Raw genomic sequence first — 12,965 nt, forward strand, 5'->3', positions numbered from 1 at the left:
TGGCTTGAATATAAAAATTATAACTTAGACACCGAATCAGCAGCAATTAAAGTCACATGTTCACTTACTACCTTGTCCGGGGCTGGGTTGGAATTGCCCTATCCACTGCAACCAATGATCAGTGCAGTTGGACCACCTAGAAGGCAGAGTAGGCATGGGCCCTCTCTCTCTCAAAAGCTTGCAAGAGCTTTCACCTGTTTTCATCCCAAGTCTTCCTTTCCTTCTGGCAAGCACTGAGAGCATTGTTCAGCAGTCTTCATTCAGCTGCTGCCAAGCTTGAAAATCCTGGAGGTGCTCTTTATTGTCAGATCTTGAAATGGAACTTCAGTGGAGAGAATGTGCTTTCAGAATAATGTATTTTGAATGCATTCTCACTTTGGTGGGGAGAGGAGGCACAGATGGCTGACTCAGGACATGTGCCAGTTCTTTCCTCATGCCAGGCATCAAGTGAATCCAGGCTGTAGGAGAAGAGCTTCAGGAGACGAGCAAAGGCTGAAAGAATTCAGAAAGTACTTGCATGATATGGTCCCTGGGCCACCATTAAGAGCAACTGTTTTGGGTAATCAAAGGGCCTCCCCTCAGAGATAATGCTGACTTCTTGAGTATTTATTGCTTTGTAGACCCTGAATAGTAGGAGTTGGTCTCTGTTATTTTCTTCAGGAGCTGTTCTATTAGACAGAGGGGCTTGGCTCTCCACCCAGCAGCAAGCTTGTCAAGATGTAGGTTTCCTAACTACCTGCTACCCTCCAGCCGGGCCAAGTGGTGAGGTTGCTGGCTGAATGACACTCTTGAAGCTCTTCTTCAAAGTTGTTGCAAATTTCCTGATCCTCTGATCTGAAGATCCCCAAACAGCAGCTTCCTTGTTTCCAACTGCTTCATTTTCTCATTCCTAAACACTGCTGAACTCTCACCAAGTTAGCTAAATTCATTCAGGTTTCAGAGAACAGAGAAGCTCAGGCTACCCACAGTGGCATTATTGTTGGGAGGCATGAACAAGAGAGAAGATGGAAAGTCTGCTTAGGAGCCAAGTAGTTTGCCTCAAGGAGCTGAGCAGATGTTTCTGTTTTAACAGTAGCTCTACATACATGCCTCGGAGAAGGCAATGGCACCCCACTCTAGTACTCTTGCCTGGAAAATCCCGTGGATGGAGGAGCCTGGTAGGCTGCAGTCCATGGGGTCGCTAAGAGTCAGACGTGACTGAGCGACTTCACTTTCACTTTTCACTTTCATGCATTGGAGAAGGAAATGGCAACCCACTCCAGTGCTCTTGCCTGGAGAATCCCAGGGACAGGGGAGCCTGGTGGGCTGCTGTCTCTGGGGTCGCACAGAGTCGGACACGACTGAAGCGACTTAGCAGCAGCAGCTACATACATGCCTACGGGGCCTTCCCCAGTGGCTCAGTGGTAAAAATTCTACCTGCAACGCAAGAGCCGCAGGAGACACAGGTGTGATCCCCGAGTCAGGAAGATTCCTTGGAGAAGGAAATGGCAACCTGCTCCAGTATTCTTGCCTGGAGAATCCCATGGACAGAGGAGCCTGATGGACTATACAGTCCATGGGGTCACAGAGTCAGACATGATTGAAGTGACTTAGCACACATGCACGCTAGGTGTCTGTGTTCGTTTGCTAAGGCTGCCTCAACAAACTTCATAATCTGGGTGGCTTAAGCAATAGAAATGTATTATTTCACATTTCTGCAGGCTAGATGTCTGAAATCAATGTATTGGCAGAGTTGCTTCCTATGAGGACCATGAGAGAAACTCTGTTCCATGTCTCACCCCTAGGTTTTGATGCTTTGCTGGCAATCTTTGTCATATAGACACTTCACCCCAGTCTCTTCCTTTATCCTCATATGGTCTCCCTGTGCATGAGTCTGTTTCCGTATTTTCCCTTTTTGTAGGAGACCAGTCATATTGAATGAATACCCACACTAATGACTTGATTTTCACTTGATTGCCTCTTTAGGGACCCTGTATCTGAACAAGGTCACATTCCAAGATACTGAGAGTTAGGATTTGAACATAGGGATTTGTAGGTAACAAAAGTCAAACACCAACAGTGTTTAACAGTCAGTCTTATTCTTGGTCCCTCAGACTCAGCCAGATTCCTGAATAAGTTTATCTTTCCTTAGTTTCTATAGAGATTTTATCTTATCTGCTAGAGTCTTTGGTCAATATTCAAACTCCCTGAGAATCCCACTGGCTTAATTGTTCACTGTCTGGTACAGAGCATCCCTCTGGCCAGGTTCTGCTACTCTGTGGACTTCTGTTGGCCTTGCGGGACTGACCCCTGGGCCAATCAGCTGTGGCCATGATCTGGTCTCAAGAAGGACAGATGTCAGCCTATGCAGAAATTATCTCCCATGGCTGCTTTTCTCAGAAGGTGGCTGTGGACATGAGGACATGCCTGGCTTTCAGAGTGGCTGCATGACCTGCACTGTGCCAAGCCTTTGGGGTTCAGAGAAAAAACTATTGTTCCTCTTCAGTACATTCTTTGTGTAGATGTGCTAAGTGCTTGGCTCATAAAATGGAGAAATCTCTGGCTTGGGCAGATTTGATTTTCACAGTTCTCCTGACTTTGAGAAGCTCCTTATACAGCCATCACTAGTTTCAGAGGCTACTGGTATATTTAAAAAAAAAATTAAGAGACAACTGTAGAAGATTACAGATATTACAACAGAAATGCTTATATGTAACTGCTTTTAGTCCTTTTGACTATTCCTAAGATAATTACTCATTAGGCAGTCTAGCAAAGAAACACAGGCTTATAAGTTATATGATGACTATCTTTTAAACATATATTTATTGAATTAATTAATTTATTTGGCTGCACTGGGTCTTAGTTGCAGCATGCAAGATCTTTTAGTTACAGCATGTGGGCTATGGTTCCCTGATTAGGGATCAAACCTGGGCCCCATGCATTGAGAGCGGAGAGTCTTAGCCATTGGACCATCAGGGAAGTCCTTTGACTGTCTTCTTTATTCTACCCTGTCAGAGTGGCTAGTGGAAGTGAAAGTGTTAGTCACTCAGTTGTGTCTGATTCTTTGCAAGCCCATGGACTGTAGCCTGCCAGGCTTCTCTGTCCATGGAATTTCCAAGGCATGAATACCGGAGTGGGTTGCTATTCACTTTTCCAGGCAATCTTCCTGACCCAGGAATTGAACCTAGGTCTCCTGCATTGTAGATGATTCTTTACTGTCTGAGCCATGAGGGAAGCCCAGAGTACCTAGTGGCTATGTCTAATCTCATCTGAGGATTCTATCAATGTCTGAAATTTAGGAGCTTTGTGAATGTGACTCCAAACTGGATGCTGTTCCTATCTACTCCAAATCTGCTCCCTTTGTTTCCTTGGGAAGGATTGGAGACCAGAAATACAGGCCCAGATTGGATTTTACTAAAGTAACTTGGTTTTCTATAGGTTCTAATATTAAGCACTGAATTGTTAGGTAAGTCAAGCAGCCTACATTCCATGTAAAAATTCCCTTTGATTTTATAGGGATCATTAAACTATACTCTGTCCCTAATGGTGCACTAGGCTCCCAGGAGAATACAAAATTCACTGAGACAAAGTGTTGTTTCTGAGAAGCTCTCAGTGGGTGTAATTCCTTGGTGATAATCACCTTGTATTTATTATGAATCTTTCATTTCAGCTCTGGGTTGCAGGCATTTGAGTGGCACTGCCCATAACCTTGCACATCTCTAGCATTCTTCCATGTGTATTAACTCTAGAATTTCTTATCAACTTATAGATTTTATGGTTTTCATTTTCCTTTTGATGAGACTAGCCATTTAGCCTTCCTGCTTCTCCACCACCATTTCCTAAGGTTTATGTGGCTCAACTAAGTGTAAAGGGTTTTTAACAAACATATACTTCCATAATTTTCTTCTTAGTGTTTTCAATTTAATGTCCTCATTTCTGTTTTGAAAGCAACATGATTTGTGAGGGGTTCACAGAGAATTGATTTCTTGAGATCTGGGCGATCCTTGGCAACATGCATCAGGTTTTACTGACTAGTTATTCTAGGGTAAAAACAAAACAAATAAGAAGACATTACCTAAGAGAGATTTTATTTATCTGGTTTTCCCTGATCAAATAAAACCAGTGAATTCGGTTGTTTTATTTTTTGAATGGTGAAATTTACTCAAATACTCCTGGTTCAAAAAGAGACTATTTTTTGTTTGTTTTTGCAATAGTCACCTTTCTATTAGAAGTTAGAAGTTGAAATGGCCTTCCTTGATCTTTCCCTTGCCATCTTTGTGCTATTTGAGCACTTATGTCTTATTCTGTTTTTTCTAAAGTGACGTATTCCTGCATATTTTAGAAATTTAAACTCTTGGGATAGTAAAGCCAAAACATATTAATAGCTTAGAAATCTCTCGTTTTCCAGCTTTTTCCTTATTAGAAACACCCATTGTATCTAAGAATTTTATGGTTTGTAATCTTTAAATCTTTCAAAAATTAATTAGAATAAGTAACTGAAGGCATAGAGTTGCCATTCTAACTTATTATCAAGCTGAGGAGTAGCTAAACACAAAGCAGCTTTATGTTCTAGTTTGCTTGTAGGGTTTGGTGACGAATACATTAGAAAGTTTTATTAACTATTTCAAAATACCGAACATATCAAAGACCCCTATACCTCCAGACCTCCAATTTTATGGATCACTGATATGAGTTTGTTCAACCATTTAATAGACAATGAAATTAAAAGCTCAAAAAATTAAATACTGTGACTAAAGGTCATATAAATATTTTATTTTCAAGATGAATAAGAGTGATATAACTAATTGACAATAATTATAGCTTTGGTAAAGTTCCAATGGGATAGAGCCCAGAGTTTGTACAGCTTGCTTACATCAAACTATTAAAAACAATTAATTATGAGTCTTTCTGTCTGTTTGTGTCTCTCTGTCTCTCTCATCTCTCATCATGATCTCTTACATTCTACCATTGCAGTGTCAGTATAGGTATTTATATTTTTCCTTGATACTGTCTTCAGAGCAACAGAGAAGGAGCACAGGAAGTAAGGCAGGCATGAACTGCTCACAGCTCAGAGGAAAGGATGTGAAACAAGAATGAGAAAGCTGGCAGGCATCTTTTCAGTCTCCCTCTGGAGAGACCTCATGTCTCTGTCTCCCGGGGGCTTCTGTTCTGCTTTTCCTTACTTTTCTGCAGATGCCTTCCTCTTCTGTCAGTGTACAGGGAAAAAGGTGGCTCAGGCCAGGTGCCCAGCTGAGAATGACCAGAGCTTCTGAATTCCCAGGAGAGATCTGATCGACCTCCTTGGGTCAGCTGTGCATGTACCTTGAATGATCTCAGAGGATGGCAATTGGAAGACTGCTCTCTAACTTCAAGAGTGTCAGAGTCATGGGTTTAATGCTCTATAGTACACAGACTGCTTTCTCCAAGCATTAACTACTTTAATTTTCACTACAAACCTAAGAGTGGATATTTACTAGTGTTCCCATTATATGCAAGAGGGAACTGGGGTGTAGAGGGAATACATAGTATATGTGTCTCTAGGGATGCTGAGCAAAGCACCGCAAACTCAGTGGCTTAAAACAATAGAAATTTATTATCTTACAGCTAGAAGCCTGAAATCAAAGTGTCATCAGAGTTTATTTTAGGGGCTCTGAGGGGAAATCTGGTCCATGCTTCTCCCCTAGCTTCTTGGAATGACCAGAAATCCTTGGCTTCCTTGACTTGTAGCTGTATCATTCCAGTCTCTGCCTGTGTCTTCACAAGGCCTCCCCTGTACTTGTATCTGTGTCCAAATTTTCCTCTTCTTCAAAGGACCCTGGTTGGAATGGATTAGGTTTCCCAGGTGGCGCTAGTGGTAAAGAATCCACCTGTCAATGCAGGAGATATAAGAGACAAGAGTTTGATCCCCGGATTGGGAAGATCCCCTGGAAGAGGGTATGGCAACCCACTCCAGTATTCTTGCTTGGAGAATCCCACGGTCAGAGGAACGTGGCAGGCTACAGTCCATAGGGTCGCAAAGAATCAGACAGGACTGAAGAGACTTTGCATGCACACACGCATATTGAATTAAGGGTCGACCCTACTTTAGTAAGACCTCCTAACTTAGCTTATTATATCCACAAAGACCCTATTTCAAAATAAGGTCACATTCTGAGGATCAGGATTTAGGATTTCAGCATAATATAACAAGGATTAATCTGTAACTGAGAGCTTGCCCAAGCTTTGAACTGAAACTCAGAACTCCCACCTTTTCCAAGGAACCCACTCTTTCATGGGTTGTTTTGGCAATACTAAGGCAGAAAATTACCCTGACTCATTTACCCTCTTTTGTTTGTCACTGAATTAAGCAGTTATTTGATGGAGTAAATAAAACCCCGGCTGTTTTGTCAGTCACCATACTTAATCATACCAGATGTGAGGGTAGGAATTTGGAAAGGAAAACTTTGTGATCAGCCAATTGTTTTGTCTCTTTCCAAGGAAAATAAAATGACATGGAGGTTCCTATAAAAACGTAAAGGGATTGCAGGAACATATAGTAGCTCTATTTTACGTTTTTATAGGAAACTCCATGTCATTTTTAAAAAATAGATTTTGAAAGTAGACTTTGAATGATTCTATTCTATATATTCAACAATAAAAATAGAATGATTTGATGATCAGCAAATATTTTCAAACAATACAATTTTAATGACTTCTTAGCATACCTTTCACTCTTGAAAACTTCAGTCTTTATGATAAATTATATGATCACTCTAGCCATATCACATTCTAAAAAAAACTAAATAAATGGAATTTCCTATTCTGGGTCAAAGAGTAGGGTAATAGAGAACTCAGACACTAGCATCATTTCCATCTTTTCTTTTTAGCGCATGGTCATATTCAGAGGATTTGTTTTTCTTTTAAGCATCCAATGTTTTGAGATTTGAATGTGGTTGAGACTGTGGTGGGCTGGGAGAACTGGAACACTCTGAAAGTAAATTACCAAGATTATCCATACTAACCACTTAGCAATAGAATCAGGTATATTTATTGTGTCAGTCCTTCTTAAAGCCTTACTTGTACCCCCTTTTTAAAATTGTTTATTTTGTATTGGACTACAGTTGATTAACAAACAATGGGACGGTTTCAGGTGAACAGCAAAGGAACTCAGCCATACATACACCTGTGAAAGTGAAAGTGAAGTCACTCAGTTGTGTCCGACTCCTAGCAACCCCATGGACTGCAGCCTACCAGGCTCCCCCTTCCCTGGGGTTCTCCAGGCAAGAACACTATAGGGGGTTGCCATTGCCTTCTCCAATGCATGAAAGTGAAAAGTGAAAGTGAAGTCGCTCAGTCGTGTCCGACTCCTAGTGACCCCATGGACTGCAGCCTACCAGGCTCCTCTGTCCATGGGCTTTTCCAGGCAAGAATACTGGAGTGGGGTGCCATTGCCTTCTCTGACATACGCCTGTATTCTCCCCCAAACTCCCCCCCATCCTGGCTGCCACTTAACATTGAGCAGAGTTCCTTGTGCCATACAGTAGGTCCTTGTTGGTTATCCACTTTAAATACAGCCGTGTGCACATGTCTGTCCCACACTATCACTTCCCCCTGCCCTTCCCCTCAGCAACCATAAGTTTTTTCTCTAAGTCTGTGACTCTGCTTCTATTTTGTAAGTTCGTTTGTAACATTTCTTTTTAGATTCCACACATAAGGTCTGTCATATGATATTTCTCCTCTGTCTGACTGACTTCACTCAGTATCAGTTCGTCACTTAGTCGTGTCCGACTATTTGTGACCCCATGAAAAGCAGAACGCCATGTTGCTGCAAATGGCATTATTTCGTTCTTTTTAATGGCTGAGTAATATTCTGGGGGTGGGGTGTGTGTGTGTGTGTGCCGTATCTTCTTTATCCATTCCTCTGTCAATGGACATTTAGGGTGCTTCCATGTCTTGGCTATTGTAAACAGTGCCGCAATGAACATTGGGGTATATGTATCCTTTCGAATCATGTTTTTCTTCCTGCCCTCAGTCTTTCTCAGCATCAAGATCTTTTCCAATGAATCAGCTCTTCACATCAGATGGCCAGCGTACTGGAGCTTCAGCTTCAGCATCAATCCTTTCAGTGAATATTCAGGGTTGATTTCCTTTAGGATTGACTGACTTGATCTGCTTGCTGTCTAAGGGACTCTCAAGAGTCTTCTCCAGCATCACAATTTGAAAGCATCTATTCTTCAATACTCAGTCTTCTTTATGGTCCAACTCTCTTATCTGTACATGATTACTGGAAAAACCATAGCTTTGACCTTTGTTGGCAAAGTGGTGTCTCTGCTTTTTAATACACTGTCTAGGTTTGTAATAGCTTTTCTTCTAAGGAGCAAGCATCTTTGTATTTCATGGCTGCAGTCACCCTCCACTGTGACTTTGGAGCCCACGAACATAAGGTCTGTCACTCTTTCCACTGTTTCCCCTTCTATTTGCCATAAAGTGATGGGACCAGATACCATGATCTTTGTTTTTTGAATGTTGAGTTTTAAGCCAGCTTTTTCACTCTCTTCTTTTACTTTCATCAAGAGGCTCTTTAGTTCCTCTGTGATTTCTGCCATAAGGGTGGTGTCATCTGCATATCTTAGGTTATTGATATTTCTCCCAGCAATCTTGATTCCAGCTTGTGCTTCATCGCTGATGAAGCACATACATTTCGCATGATGTACTCTGCATATAAGTTAAATAAGCAGGGTGACAATATACAGCCGTGACATACTCCTTTCCCAATTTTGAACCAGTTTGTTGTTCCATGTCCGGTTCTGACTGTTGCTTCCTGACCTGCATACAGATTTCTCAGGAGGCAGGTATGGTGGTCTGATATTCTCATCTCCTGAAGAATTTTCCACAGTTTGTTGTGATCCACACAGTCAAAGGTTTTCACATAGTCAATGAAGCAGAAGTAGATGTTTTTCTGAAATTCCTTTGCTTTTTTCTATGATCAAGTGGATGTTGGCAATTTGATCTGTTGTTCCTTTGCCTTTTCTAAATCCAACTTGAACATCTGGAAGTTCTTGGTTCATGTACTGCTGAAGCCTAGCTTGAAGGATTTTGAGCTGACATGTGAAATGAGAACAATTATATGGTAGTTTGAGCATTCTTTGGCATTGCCCTTCTTTGGGATTGGCATGAAAACTGACTTTTTCCAGTCCTGTGGCCACTGTTGAGTTTTCCAAATTTGCTAGCATATGGAGTGCAGCATCATCTTTTAGAATTTAAAATGGTTCAGCTGGAATTCCATCATCACCATTAGCTCTATTCATAGTAATGCTTCCTAAGGCCCACAACTTCATACTCCAGAATGTCTGGGTCTAGGTGAGTGACCACACCATCATGGTTATGTGGGTCATTAAAACCATTTTTGTACAGTTCTGTGTATTCTTGCCACCTCTTCTTAATCTCTTCTGCTTCTGTTAGGTCTTTACTGTTTCTGTCCTTTATTGTGCCCATCTTTGCATGACGTGTTCCCTTGGTATCTCTAATTTTCTCAAAGAGATCTCTAGTCTTTCCCATTCTGTTGTTTTCCTCTGTTTCTTTGCATTGTTCATTCAAGAAGGCTTTCTTGTCTGTCCTTGCTGTTCTGTGAAACTCTACATTCAGTTGGGTATATGTTTCCCTTTCTCCTTTGCCTTTCACTTCTCTTCTTTTCTCATGTATTTATAACACTTCCTCAGAAAACCATTTTGCCTTTTTGCATTTCTTATTCTTTGAGATGCTTTTGGTCACTGCCTCCTGTAGAGTATTATGAACCTTTGTCCATTGTTCTTCATGGACTCTATCAGATCTAATCCCTTGAATCTATTTTTTTTGAATACAGTCTTATTATTAAAAATGTTTTTCATAAATTGCCTGAAATATTCTTCAAAGTTGCATTTTATGATTCATAAAATTGAAATTGTTGTCATATTCAGTGGGCTTTTAGTGATAGACTGTAATATTTTTTATCAATAAAATAAAATGATTGCTCTACAGATGCTGAGATACATGGACCAAGAGCAAATTCAGCTAAATGATCAGCATTCTCATTTTTTTCCTTCAATTTTTTTGCATTTAAATGTGTAAAGTTTAGTATAAATATTTTGACAGGTACTTTTTTGGGGGGAATCTATTCAGAGCTCATTTATTTAACAAATATTTTTCCAAGTTCGAAGTCTCATAAATAAGTTTTTTAAATAATGGTTTTTGTTGTTTCACCAAACTTAAACATGACAAAATCATATACCTTATCAATCTCTTTCTAATATTTTGCAGAATAAAAATTAATCAATTTGGGAGTAAATATGCCATCAAAGTATTCTTCACTTATGAAGATGGCATGTTATAAAAGCCAACTTTAGAATTTTAAAATTAAGTCATCAATTCCCTTTGAGCTTTCCTAGATTTCTTCCTTACCTTTGAAGGAAAAACATTTTAATTTCTTCCTATGTTCAAGCTCTGACTTTGATTATGCAATTTGTAAAAGCTCTAGTAAGTTTTTTAACTGAAATACAATTGATATACAGTGTTTTTTAAGTTTTTTTTTAATTAAAACATTTTAACTGATTTTGAAAAAATACATATACAATATAGAGGACATGTTTACAAGGGTCAGCATCATGGTAGTATACATAGTTTGAATTATAAAGTGGTTTTATAAAAGCTCAAGGCTTTCTAAAATCCAATCGATGGTGAGCTGCAAAAACTGTATTGACATGCTGAAGTTTGGTTTCATTCGACATTAGTTTAATTACAAAATTTTGTACTTCAGTTATTCTTTGTATATAAAAGAGAAACTATAGCTTATATTTTGATGGGTATAACTATCCCATTATTTGGAGGCAATTATGAATTACTTGTGCAACATAACTAATTCCAAGAACATCTCTGCTCCATAGGTTTCTTAATTTAGTAAAAACATTGTTTTTGCCATGCTATGCTACACCAAAATTTGTGCTTATATTATCCCTGCAAAAATACTTTTTTTTCCCTCTCAAATGAACTTTTCAGCTGAGTTTATAGTAATATCTGAAAAAATGTCTGATGTTTTACTTTCAACAGAAGAAACTTCCCAAAACTTTACTTTGATACTGTGAATTAGATGGAAAAAAAGAGAACTCTTATGGAATTAAGTTGATTGATTTTCTATTTGAAGCACCTAATAATTCTGATCTAAAGCTAGTGTCATCGGTGTGCAGAGCTTTTCTTCTGCTAATGGAGCCAACACATTGACAGCTATTACTTATTTTTTTATATGCACAAAAATATTTGAAACAGAAAGTGGAGAAACAGTTTAAATAATTTTTGATTTTGAAAAGTCATGCTTTACCTAGTGATATAGAAATGTACTTTCTGCAACTTTATTTGTTGAATCTCTTAAGAGTACTACTAATCTTGGAAGATACTGCATGCACTCGGTAGCAAGACTGCTTAGACTCAATTTTTCACATTGATTTCTCACACATCTAAGCTTTAATTTCTCATATTTGCCATTGAACCCTCCCTTTCAAGGCCTGGCAGCTTCATGCATCTTGCAGACTTCAGCATAGGTTGTGGGAGTTGTCCACCCACTGACTGACCATTGCTAGCAGCAGCATGAGATGATGCTTCTCCTGACACCTTGGCTAGAAGGAGGTTCCAGTCCTTGGATGTTAGTGGCAGAGCACACCTTGTTTTATCAGGGGGTACTCTCCCTGTACCCTGGAACTGGGTTGTCTACAAAGGGTCTGAAAAGTAGTTGAGTTGTCACTGCTTATCTTTCAGATTTAACCAAAGATTAAAGTGCTTATGAATTTTTGTTTTTGTCTTATCTATTAAATGATTATTCAGATTTCACATCTGTTAGAGAGTGAGAACCCTGCTCAATGCACTTGTGTCTCACACACTAGACTGATCCATGGCAGAAGCTAGAAGCACAGAGTAGAAATCTGTACGTTCCATTTCAACTTTCAAAAAATACAACTGTTAAGGAGAACACTTTTGTTATAAGATGAAAACTCTGGAATAAATTCTAAATCAGGCTGGAAACAGACATACACATGGAAATGGGTGTTTAATTGCCCTACGTATGACAGAGATGAGGCAATGGCTCCTAGCATGGCTATGCAACTTCTTATATCAATTTGGATCTGGGAGCTGATGGTAGAGTTGTGCCAAGGGTATCATACTAATAGGATAAATGCAAACCCTACATAGCAGCCCCATTCTGAGACTTAGAATGAGACCATTCATAGTCACCTCCAGTTGATAGTGTGTCGCTAAGTGTTCAGCAGCTGGCCGGGGCAGGGTAGAGGGGAGAGAGGGAGGAAGGAAGATTTGTAGTATTTGATGATTTTTATGATGTAAATGCTCTTACCCCTGCTGCACAGCTGCCAAACTTGGAGTTGGGAAGGGATGTGTACAGTTGGCTGGTGCACATGGTTATATTCTAGTCTGCCTCTCTGGAAGCTCTGTGAACCCTGTTGTTTGTGTTTTTATGGAGGCTTCATTGCAAAGGCATGATCGATTAAATCATTGGCCATTGGTGATTGATTCAGCCTGCTCCCCTCCCAGGAGGTCAGGGGGCTTAGCTGAAATTTCAACCCTGTAATCCAACAAGGTTGGTTCTTCAGCCCCCATCCTTAGAGTCATTTGTGGGTCACCTTATTAATGTAACAATAGAAACCTTTACTGAGCTCATGCTTAAGAAATCTCAACTTTTAGCAGCTTTGTGCCAGCTACTGAGACAAAGACCAAATATTTATTTCGCATTATAAATCATAATACCATTTATATTTATATTTGTGATAGGTACTGCGGCAAAATATGCTGTCTAAACCTCAAGCAATTTGCATAATTCTGTCACCTGTGACTCTACCCTCTACCCTGGTCAATATCGAGGGAAGAAAAAACATTGTAGGTTACTTTAGCATCTTCTCCTTTTTTTTTTTTAAATATAAATTTATTTATTTTAATTGGAGGTTAATTACTTTACAATATTGTATTGG

The sequence above is a fragment of the Bubalus bubalis genome, chromosome 4 (assembly GCF_019923935.1).
Source record: "Bubalus bubalis isolate 160015118507 breed Murrah chromosome 4, NDDB_SH_1, whole genome shotgun sequence".
Lineage (NCBI taxonomy): Eukaryota > Metazoa > Chordata > Mammalia > Artiodactyla > Bovidae > Bubalus > Bubalus bubalis.